The sequence below is a fragment of the Schistocerca nitens genome, chromosome 1 (assembly GCF_023898315.1).
Source record: "Schistocerca nitens isolate TAMUIC-IGC-003100 chromosome 1, iqSchNite1.1, whole genome shotgun sequence".
NCBI lineage: Eukaryota > Metazoa > Arthropoda > Insecta > Orthoptera > Acrididae > Schistocerca > Schistocerca nitens.
In genome coordinates, this window is record NC_064614.1 from 463,022,995 (window position 1) to 463,034,759 (window position 11,765).

Here is an 11,765-nt window from a genome sequence, read left to right on the forward strand (position 1 = left end):
TATGGCCATCCTATCGCCATCACCCCCATTGAAATAACAATAAAGAAAAAAAAATCATTCGTCTAAGCCTCGCGCCTCAGTAATGTGTTTACATTTTGCGGCGTGCACTGCAGCTGTAGCGGTTATAAAGCTAAGTACTGACAAATTTATTTATGCTCTGTAATACAGTTATTAAATTTAATAGTTTTCAGCGGTGTTGTGTGCCCTTTGTGGCGAAATACGACTTAATAAACTTTTGTTTTCTGTGCGTCGAAGTTGTTTAGTAAATTTCATGCTTTAGTTTTCAACTGACGTTTTTTATTATTTCTAGAGAAATATTTCAGTAAAATTTTCATTCACTGTTTTAACTTCTCTTAGTGTTCCAGTGGTAGTTTGAATTTTTTGGTTTTAGCTAATGATTTTGTGAAATTTTGTTGGTATTAGCTGTGGTGTAGTAGTATTAATACGAGTAATTGCTTTCTTAATAGGCAGAGAATTTCGAGACCATTATTGTTAGTTCTTAAATAGTTCTATTGGTGTAACTGACCTTTGGTAACGTAGACGTATAGTTTTTTCAATAACTGTAAAATTTTACCGTGAGTGAGAAGTGTGGGCTCTGTTGTAGGTTTGTGAGTTGTGGGTTACAGTGTGGGATTTGTTCAAAGTAATTTCATTGGGGGAGAATGCAGTGGGGAACCCAGTGATCATTTTAGTGAGATCTTCTCCTGGGAATGCAGGATCTGTAGTAGGAATAAGGTGACACAGGAGCAGGAGCGTAAGATCTGTGCACTTCAGGTGCAGTTACAATGCGCAAAGGAGGAACTAGATAGGTTTAGGATGGTGAATGGTGGTGGGGAATGGGAACTGGCAGTTGGCAAGACGGCAGTTAGGAAGAGGAGGTATTCAGATAGTTTTACTTGGCGTACATGCAATAGATATGAACAACTGTCAGAGTTGAGTGGAGAGGAGCCTCCTGTAGCTGTAGATGTAGGGAACATGCAGCAGACCTCAGCAGTTAGGAGGCCTAGGTTAGTCACAAAGTCTAGCAGAAAGAAGGTTCTGCTGCTAGGTAGTTATCACGGTAGAGGTGTGGGCCAGCAGTTGCAGAAAGTATTGGGGAGTGAGTACCAGGTCACCAGAATTGTGAAGCCTAATGCAGGATTGGCTCAGGTGACTGTTAACATAGGGGGGTTATGCAGGAATTTTACGAAGGAGGACCAGGTAGTGATAGTGGGTGGAGCAGGGAACAGTCTCGATAGGGACAGGGAATATGATGTAGGTGGTGACCTGGTAAAGATAGCTACTCAAACTGGTGACACTAATGTGCATTTCGTGTAACTGTTGCAGATTCATGATCGAATCCACATTAATGCGGCTGTTGGGCGCGTTAATGTGGGGCTGGAGAGGGCGCTGATAGCAGAGGGCATGGGTCACATCTCAGTGGTGCCAGTTGGGCCTATCAGTAGATAGGGTTTCATTAGGCATGGCCTGCACCTCAATAGGTATGGGAAGGGGATGCTGGCTAAGCTTATAGGTGACAACGTAATGGGTGGTGGTGTCACTCATGGAAAAATTCCTGTACAGGTATTAGTTGGGTGTTAGAGATGCATCTTTTTTAGACTGAAGTCAGCTGATAGGTATATGTGCTTAAAGGAAGTACCTCTAACTACGGGCTCACCTTCCGAGGATGTAATGTTTCCAAGTGGAGGAGGAATTAGCATATTTCATCAAAATATAAGAGGTATTAGAGATAAAGTTAGTGAACTGCTTATAGATGTTGACTCTGCAATTATTGGTATGTCGGAGCACCACTTAAATAATTTGACAATTCAGAGGCTTCCTTTACCTGGATACAGATTAGCTGGCTGTTTCTCAAGGAGTTCCTTGGGGGGTGGGGGAGTGGCTCTGTACGTAAAAAACAGTATTCCATTTGAGTCCGTAGATGTATCACGACACTGCATTGAGCACATATTTGAATGTTGTGCATTGATAGTTGATTTTAGTGAAACTAAACATCTAATTGTTGTTATTTATAGGTCCCATAACTCCGATTTTAGAGCATTTCTGCTCAAGCTAGAGAGGGATCTTGATTCACTTTGTAGGAAGTACCAGAAACTAGTTACATGTGGTGATTTCAATATAAATTTTGTATATGATGGTGATAGGTCACCTAAATTCATATGATCTGATGCAAACTGTGTTTTTTCCAACTAGGGTGCAGGGGAACAGTAGCACAGCCATAGACAATATTTTTATTCATTCTTCATCACTAGATGGGCATTCTGTTAGTAAAAGTGTGAATGGCCTTTCAGACCATGATGCACAAATTTTAACACTTAAAGGCTTTTGTACTCAATCCAAGGTCATATTTAATTACAAACTATGTAGGAAAGTTAATCCAACAGCAATACAGTTTTTTAAACCTTGTCAAGGAACAAGAGTGGCAGGATGTTTGTAGTGCTGATAACATCGATGATAAATACAATGCTTTCCTGAACACATTTCTCATGCTCTTTGAGAGTTTCTTTCCATTAGAACATTCTAAACGGGTACTAGCAGTAATAGGCTGACATGTGGGATAAGGATATCATGTAGAACACTGCGGGAATTCTATCAAAATGTTAGAAGTAGTCACAATCAAGCTACAGTAGCCCATTACAAACAGTATTGTAAGGTGCTTAAAAATGTTATCAGAAGGGCAAAGAGTATGTGGTATGCAAATAGGATAGCTAATTCACAGGATAAAATTAAAACCATATGGTCTGTTGTGAAGAAAGTGTCTGGTCAACAGGACAAGGTCAACAATAAAAGTCAGTTCACAGTAAAAATATTTCTGTTACGGATCAATCAGATATATGTACAGTCTTTAACAATCATTTTCTGAGCGTTGCTGGTGAATTAAATAAAAATTTAGTTTCTACTGGAAATCATATAACTTTCTTGACAAATGCCTTTCTGAGATTGATGTCTGAAATACTCCTCTGTGATACAGACAAGAGGGAGATCGAGTTAATAATCAAATCACTGAAGACTAAGGACTCTCATGGTTATGATGGAGTGTCTAGCAGAATATTACTGTGATGCACATGTTAGCCCTGTATTTAACCATATTTTTAATTTTTCCTTTAGGAATGGTCAGTTTCCTGAGCGATTAAAGTACTCAGTAGTAAAGCCGCTTTATAAAAAGGGAGAAAGGGATAATGTAGATAATTTTAGACCTATTTCTATGCCATAAGTGTTTGCAAAAGTTATTGAAAAGGCTATGTATGTAAGGATAATTGATCATTTTATATCACACGATTTGCTATCAAAACTACAGTTCAGCTTTAGAAGTTGTTTAACAACTGAAAATGTAATATTCTCTTTTCTCTGTGAGGTACTGGACGGGTTAAACAAAAGTTTTCGAACGCTTGGCATATTTTTTGGTTTAACTACGGCATTTGATTGTGTTGATCACAAAATGTTGCTCCAGAAGTAGGACCATTACGGAATACGGGGAGTAGCTCACAATTAGTTTACCTCTTACTTTAGCAACAGGCAGCAAAAGGTCATTATTCACAATTATGATAACGGCTGTGATGTGGGATCTGAGTGGGGTACTGTCAAGTAGGGGGTGCCGCAAGGAATAAGTGTTGGGGCCACTCCTGTTTCTTATTTATATAATTGATATGCCCCCACTATTACAGGTAACTCTAAAATATCTCAGTTTGCTGATGACACTAGATTGGTAGTAAAGGATGTGTGCAACATTGGCTCGGTTTCAAACAGTGCAGTACATGACCTCAGTTCATGGCTTGTAGAAAATAAACTAACGCTAAATCACAGTAAGACTCAGTTTTTACAGTTTCTAACACACAATTCAACAAAACCTGACACTTTAATTTCACAGAACGGGCATATGATTAGTGAAAGGGAACAGTTCAAATTTCTAGATGTTCAGATAGATGGTAAGCGGTCATGTAAAGCCCACGTTCAGGATCTTCTTCAAAGACTTAATACTACCCTTTTTGCTATTCGAACGGTATCAGAAGTGAGTGATCGTTCGACACGAAAATTAGTCTACTTTGATTATTTTCATTCACTATTGTCGTATGGTATTATATTTTGGGGTAATTCTTCCCATTCTACAAGGATATTTTTGGCTCACAAACGGGCGGTTTGGGCAATAAGTCGTGTTAGTTCACGAACATCTTGTCGACCTCTGTTCACGAGTCTGGGTATTTTGACATTGGCTTCTCAATACGTATATTGCTTACTGTAGTTTCTTGCTACCAATATTAGTTTATTCCCAAGAATAAGCCACTTTCACTCGGTTAATACTCGGCAGAAATCAAACCTGCATTTGGATCGGACTTCCTTAACTCTTGTGCACAATGGTGTGCACTATACTGCTGCATCCATTTTCAATAAGGTGCCACTCGACTTCAAAAATCTTAGAGTAATCCACGCGCTTTCACATTGAAACTGAAGAGTTTCCTCTTGGGTCACTCCTTCTATTCTGTCGAGGAGTTCCTTGAAAAATTAAGCTGATTTTTATTGTATTGCTGATAGCGTTTACTGAAATTTATGGAATGACTTTTTTAAGGTTCATGAACATTTATTTTTATCTGTTATTACATTTATGTTGTATTTCATGTACTGACACGTTCCATGACGTTGGAGATTTGCTCCTCAATTTGGTCCTACAGAACTTGACGAGTAAATAAAAATAAAATAAAAATAATTTAATACTGGTCGACTACAAATGACAAATGAATCAGACAACAATGCTAAGGTGTGCGTTTAAGGTTAAACATACACAGTGTGCATGGGTATACAGGTGTGATACTGTTAGTTACGTAAGCTGATCCACCACGGCGAGGTCATATCACATCGGTTGAGAAAAATTGGTTTTTAATTTTCCTGAGGCCAAAAACCGGTTAAAAAAGCATCAATCAAAATCAAATCGGATTAGTAATTTCCGTGTGGCTGGTGCAAAACATGTTCAATATTATGTCCACTGTTTTCTGCAACAAGTTGAAATCGAGAAACACCATGTTCCACAACTGATCGAAGTGTTTCTGGGGTCACGTTCAGAATATGTTGCGCAATGCGTGCCTTCAATGCAGCTAAGTTTGCACACGGAACACTGAACACAACATGTTTCAGATAGCCCCACAGCCAGAAGTCACACGGATTGAGATCAGGTGCTCGGTACGACCAGGCTGTAGGAAAATGGCGGCTGATAATTCTAGCATTTCCGAAATGGCGCTTCACAGCTGCTTAACTGGATTTGCAATGTGCGGAGGTGCGCCATCTTGCATAACAATGGTCCCATCCACACATCCACTATGTTGGAGAGCTGGAATGACGTGGTTGCGTAAAAGGCACTCATAGCGCTTACCAGTGACGGTACAGGTAACAGGACCGGAAGCATCTGCCTCTTCGAAAAAATATGGCCCTATGATAAGTGATGCCGTAAACCCGGACCACACAGTGACCTTTTCAGGATGAGGTGGTACTGTTTGATTTGTGTGTGGATTTTCCGTTGCCCATATTCGACAATTCTACGTTCTGACATATCCTGTCACATGGAAGTAAGCTTGGTCTGTCCACAAAATCTTCCATGGCCAATCATTGTCCACTTCCATTCGGGCAATAAATTCTAAAGCAAAGGTCTCTCTTGCTGGCAGATCAACAGGAGGCAACTCGTGCACATGGGTAATTTTGAATGGATAGAAAAGAAGGATGTTACGTAGGATTTTACGCACCGTGCTCACAGGTATGTCCAATGTTCGGGCAATTCTCCGTGCACTACACGTTTGCACACCACCAGTCGTCTCCTCCAGTGTTGCTGCGACCACTGCTTCCACCGACGTCGAATCAATTCATTTCCTCCCTCTACCAGGTTGCATACCAAAAGGACCCATCTTTTCGAATTTCCGAATCATTTTCTCCAGACCCATGACAGTCATCGAACCAACGCCTTTTTTCAAACACTTCAGTGTTCGAAACTTCTGCGGAGCGACGTGTGCTTAGTCACCATTCTTGTAACACAGCTTTACAAACAGAGCACGATCCTGCATTGAGACAGTCATGGCGAACGTCGCTGACGCGAAAGGGGGAAAAGCCGTGTTCCCGGCGTCTTTATACCAACTTCAACGGGTTGTGCGCATGACAGGTGTTGAAACTTCTTTGTATAAGTGAAACTCCTTAGTTTTATTTAAACTGCTGAATGCAACTGCTGCTACTGAGTGAAACTTCTGGTCTTTACCGCCAGATTAAACTTCTGGTGGAACTACTGAGTGAAACTGAACTTACTGTCTCGTTACTTATTTTTATCATTTCAATTTCCCCTGATAAAGACGACACAAACTTAACATATTCATTTATTACGCACAATATAAAAGCCCAAAGCAATGACTTCAAATAATTAACACAAAAGAATGATTGTAAAATGGAAGAAGTCTTAGCAATAACCCATATTTTTCGTAAGTAATTACCTCACAGAAAATCTTCATAATACGAACTACAGAAATTACAGCAAGCAGCAACTACAGCTAGCTAAATAAAAGGATTCTAACTACTATAGGCTCTGACTACTAGGAGGCATATGGCTAGCAAAAAAAAATGTTGAAGAGAAAACAAAGTATTTACCACATTTTACCTCATTCATGTGACATACAGTTCAAAAAAATATATAGTCGTCGATGATTCCACTACACAAACATTACCAACTACATCCATCATCATTTTACAATGCATGTCCTACCAACACTGAGTCTCCACGAAGGACACATGTGCAAGCTCAATAGGAACAATACCAATCGCTTTTTATTTATTTATTTATTGTTCCATGGGACCAAATTAAGGAGAAGTTTCCATGGTCATGGAACGAGTCAATACATGGAATTGTAACACGATAGTAGAAACAGATAAAATGAAATACAAGAAACATATTCAGGCGACAAGTTGTAAGTTTAAATAAAGACAATCAACAATGTAACACTGAAATTTGCTTAATTTTTCAGTTCTTCCAGGAGCTCCTCGACAGAATACGAGTGAGCCATGAGGAAACTCTTCAATTTAGACTTAAGTGTTTGGGCTACTGCTAAGGTTTTTGAGTTCTTGTGGTAACTTATTGAAAATGGATGCAGCAGAATACTGCACTCCTTTCTGCACAAGAGTCAAGCAAGTGCATTCTACATGCAGATTTGATTTCTGCCTAGTATTAACTGAGTGAAAGCTGCTAACTCTTGGGAATAAGCTAATATTGTTAACAACGGACATTAAAGAAAATATATACTGTGAGGGTAATGTCAGAATTCCCAGACTTTTGAATAGGGGTCGACAAGAGGTTCTCGAACATACCCCACATATAGCTCGAACAGCTTGTTTTTGAGCCAAAAATACCCTTTTTGAATCTGAAGAATTACACCAAAAAATTATACCATACGACATAAGTGTATGAAAATATGCGAAGTAGACTACTTTTCGTGTTGAACTGTCACTTATTTCAGATAATGGTAAATAAAGCCTCATTTGGTTTCTGAAAAAGATCCTGAACATGGGCTTTCCACAACAGCTTACTATCTATCTGAACGCCTAGGAACTTGAACTGTTCCGTCTCGCTTATAATATGCCAATTCTGTGCGACCAAAATATCGGTTCTTCTTGAATTGTGAGTTAGCAACTGTAAAAACTGAGTCTTACTGTGATTTAGCACCAAATTATATTCCACAAGCCACGAATTTATTTCATGAACTACATTATTTAATATTGTTTCAATATTACACACAAGATCCTTCACTACCAAGCTGGTGTCATCATCAAACAGAAATATTTTTGAAACACCTGTAATACTAGAAGGCACATCATTTATATAAATAAGAAACAGCAGTGGCCCCACCACCGACCCTTGGGAAACACCCCACTTGACAGTGCTCCACTGGGACTGAACATCACTACCACTCTCAATATTTCGGAGAATTACCTTCTGCTTTCTGTTTTTAAAGTAAGAGGCGAACCAACTGTAAGCTACTCCCCTTACTCCATAATGGTCCAACTTCTGCAGTATTATTTTGTGGTCAACACAGTCAAAAGCATTTGTTAAATCAAAGAAAACACCTAGCGTTCGCAACCTTTTATTTAATCCGTCCAAAACCTCACAGAGAAAAGAGAATATAGCATTTTCAGTTGTTAAACCATTTCTAAAACCAAACTGTACATTTGACAGCAAATTATGTGAATTTAAATGCTCCAGTAACCTTGTATGTACAATCCTCTCGATAACTTTAGCAAACACCGATGGCATAGAAATAGGTCTAAAATTGTCAACATTATCCCTGTCTCCCTTTTTATAAAGTGGCTTCACTACCGAGTACTTTAAGCGGTCAGGAAACCGACCACTCCTAAAGGAATAGTTACAGATATGGCTAAGTACTGGGCTAACATACATAGAACAATACTTCAGTATTCTGCTAGATACCCCATCATATCCATGAGAGTTCTTGGTCTTTAGTGATTTAATTATTAACTCAATCTCCCTCTTGTCGGTATCATGGAGGAGCATTTCAGGCAACAGTCTCAGAACACTTTTTTCTAAGAGCACTATATAATTCCTTGTTGGAACTAGGTTTCTATTTAGTTCACCTGCTATATTCATAAAGTGATTATTAAATACTGTACATATATGCGACTTATCAGTAACACGGACATTCCCACTATGCACTGATTCTATATCCTCGACCTGTCTCTGCAGACGAGCCACTTCCATTACGATTGACCATATGGTTTTAAGTTTATCCTGAGACTATCTGCATACCACATACTTTTTGCCTTCCTAATAACATTTTTAAGCACCTTACAATACTGTTTGTAATGGGCTGTTGCATTTAGATTTTGACTGTTTCTAATGTTTTGATATAATTGCCACTTTGTTCTAAAAGATATTCTTATCCCTCTACTCAGCCACCCAGGCTGCCTGTTTGTGCTAGTACCCTGTTTTGAACGTTCTAACGGAAAGCAACTTTCAAAGAGCAAGAGAAAAGTCTTGAGGAGGTTCAAATGGCTCTGAGCACTATGGGACTTAACATCTGTCATCAGTCCCCTAGAACTTAGAACTACTTAAACCTAACTAACCTAAGGACATCACACACATCCATGCCCGAGGCAGGATTCGAACCTGCGACCGTAGCGATCGCGCGGTTCCAGGCTGTAGCGCCTAGAACCGCTCGGCCACCCAGGCTGGCAGTCTTGAGGAAAGCATTATATTTATCGTCTACAGTGTCAGCACTATAAACATCTTGCCACTCTTGTTCCTTGATAAGATTTACAAAGGTCTCTACAGCAACTGGATCAGCTTTTCTAAACAGTTGATAACTATATTTAACATGTGTTGCAGCACAAAAATCTTTTAGAGTTAAAATTTGTGCATCATGATCTGAAAGGCCATTCACCTTTTAGCAAACAGAATGCCCTTCTAGTAATGAGGAATGAACAAAAATGTTGTCTATGGTTGTTCTACTGTTCCCTTGCAATCTCGTTGGAAAGAATACTGTTTGCATAAGATTATATGAATTAAGGAGGTCTACCAGCATCCCTTTCCTTGCACAATCACTTATACAATTAATATTGAAGTCATCACATATAACTAACTTTTTGTATTTCCTATAAAGTGAACCAAAAACCCCCTCTAGCTTTAGCAAAAATATTGTGAAATCGTAGTCTGGGGATCTATAAATAACAACAGTTAGAATTTAGCTCCACTAAATTTAACCACACCTCCACAACATTCAAACACCTTTTCAGTGCATTACTTTGAAACATCAATTGACTGAAATGGGATGCCGTTTTTCACATACATGGCTACTCCCCCACACCGCAAAGAACTACTCGAAAAGCTGCCAGCCAGCCTGTATCCTGGTAAAGGAAGCCTCTGAATTATCTCCTTATTTAAGAAGTGTTCAGATATACCAATAATTTCAGAGTCAACATCTATAAGCAGTTCACTAACTTTATCTCTAATACCTTGTATATTTTGATGAAATATACTAATTCCCTTATTACTCGGATACCTAAGCTTTGTCGAAAGTGGTTCCTTTGTTAGAGATACTTTCCTTAAGCAGGAATACCTATCAGCTGACTTCAATCTAAAAAAAGGTGCAGCTCTAACACCCACTATTACAGGAATTTTCCCATGAGTGATCCCACGACCCCCACCTATGCTGTCAGCTATAAGCTTTGCCAATCTCCCCTTCCCATACCTGTTGAGGTGCAGGCCATGTCTAGTGAAATACGTCCTCCTGATAGACTCCACCGACACTACTGAAATGTGACCCATGCCTTCTGTCATGAGCACACCCCCAAGTCTCATGTTATTACGCCTGACGGCTGTATTAAGATGAGCCCGATTGTGACGCTGAAATAGTCCCACGAAATGCACATTCGTGTTGCCAGTGTGAGTGGCTATCTTTTCCAGGTCACCATCTATGTCATACTCCCCATCCCTATCAATACTATTACCAGCCCCACCCACAATCACTACCTGATCCTAGTAAAATCCCTACATAACCCCCCTATGTTAACAGTCACCTGAGCCAATCCAACATTAGGCTTCATAATGCTGTTGACCTGTTATATAGGTTTATTTCTAGGCAACCAGTTTCAAAATTGTCTAGAAATAAAGTTATATAACGGCGATTGGTATTGTTTTTACTGAACACTGAACAGCTGTAGTCCCATACTTCACCAGAAGATGGAGTTACACTCACATGTGCATGCCGTCCGCTCGCTAACTCCTAGTCCGTCCAACCACAGAGTCTCTTACCGAGGGCGCAGAGCACTTTCAGCAATATTAATTACAGTTTACAGCGCTGCCAACATACAAACATATGAACAGGCTACTTACAGTGTTTTCATTTACGTAATTTGACACATACAGCGCCATCTATTGATCAATTTTCACCCTACTTTTTTTCTGCTGCCATACGTTTTCCCCCTTCTCCGATAATATTCCGTTCCAATTATACGTCATTCTGACCAGTGGTGTTATTTCTACAGAGTTTTGAATGTTTATAATGAATTATTATCACCCTGTAGAACAGGGACAGCGGAGGGCTGTACGACTTCCTTGGAGAACGCTAGATACTAGTTCTGTTTTACGCAATGACTTTCCGTTAGATACTACGCACTGTGACCTTTATGACAGGAAATCACGAATCCAGTTATGCAACTGAAACGATACTCCATAGGGAAGAGCTTGATTAGAAGTTTCTTGTCAGGAGCGGTGTCAAGAGCCTTCTGGAAATCTAAAAATATGGAATCAATGTGACGTCCGCTGTTGATAGCACTAGTTACTTCGTGAGAATAAAGAGTTAGTTGTGTTTCACAAGAACGACATTTTCTGAATCAGTGTTGGCTGTTTGCCAGTAAATCTCTCTCTCTCTCTCTCTCTCTCTCTCTTTTTTTTAAGGTAATTCGTAAGTCATAGTTCCCTGCGACACACGATGTTCTTCCGTCGCGCCGCAATGTGGTCGCTCTTCATGCTTCGTAGAGCTCACTGCGGTGATTATCATTTAGAACGTCCTAGGGATCACGTCTGGCTTATGGAAACAGCACGCACTGGCTTAGCATTACCCGCCTTTCCGCCCTGCTCGGTGTGGACAAAGCACAGGTGATGATCACTCGCTCTGTCGGTGGTGCAAAAACCGGTGAAACAAACGGGTGGTACCTGTGGTCGATAACGCTGGACCTCGCGAGGTGAACGGTTAGCCCGGATAGCGTTGGCGCTAACCTGACGAAAAAAA

General features: G+C 39.9%; 1 non-coding gene across 1 annotated transcript; it reads right to left on the reverse strand.

Annotated features, from left to right (window-relative positions):
- Positions 1-9,121: 9,121 nt before the first annotated feature.
- Positions 9,122-9,205, reverse strand: Trnas-gga (transfer RNA serine (anticodon GGA)). The gene is given in 2 exon segments: positions 9,122-9,156; positions 9,166-9,205. It is a non-coding gene; the product is annotated as a tRNA-Ser (tRNA).
- Between the last annotated feature and the right edge of the window lie 2,560 nt (positions 9,206-11,765).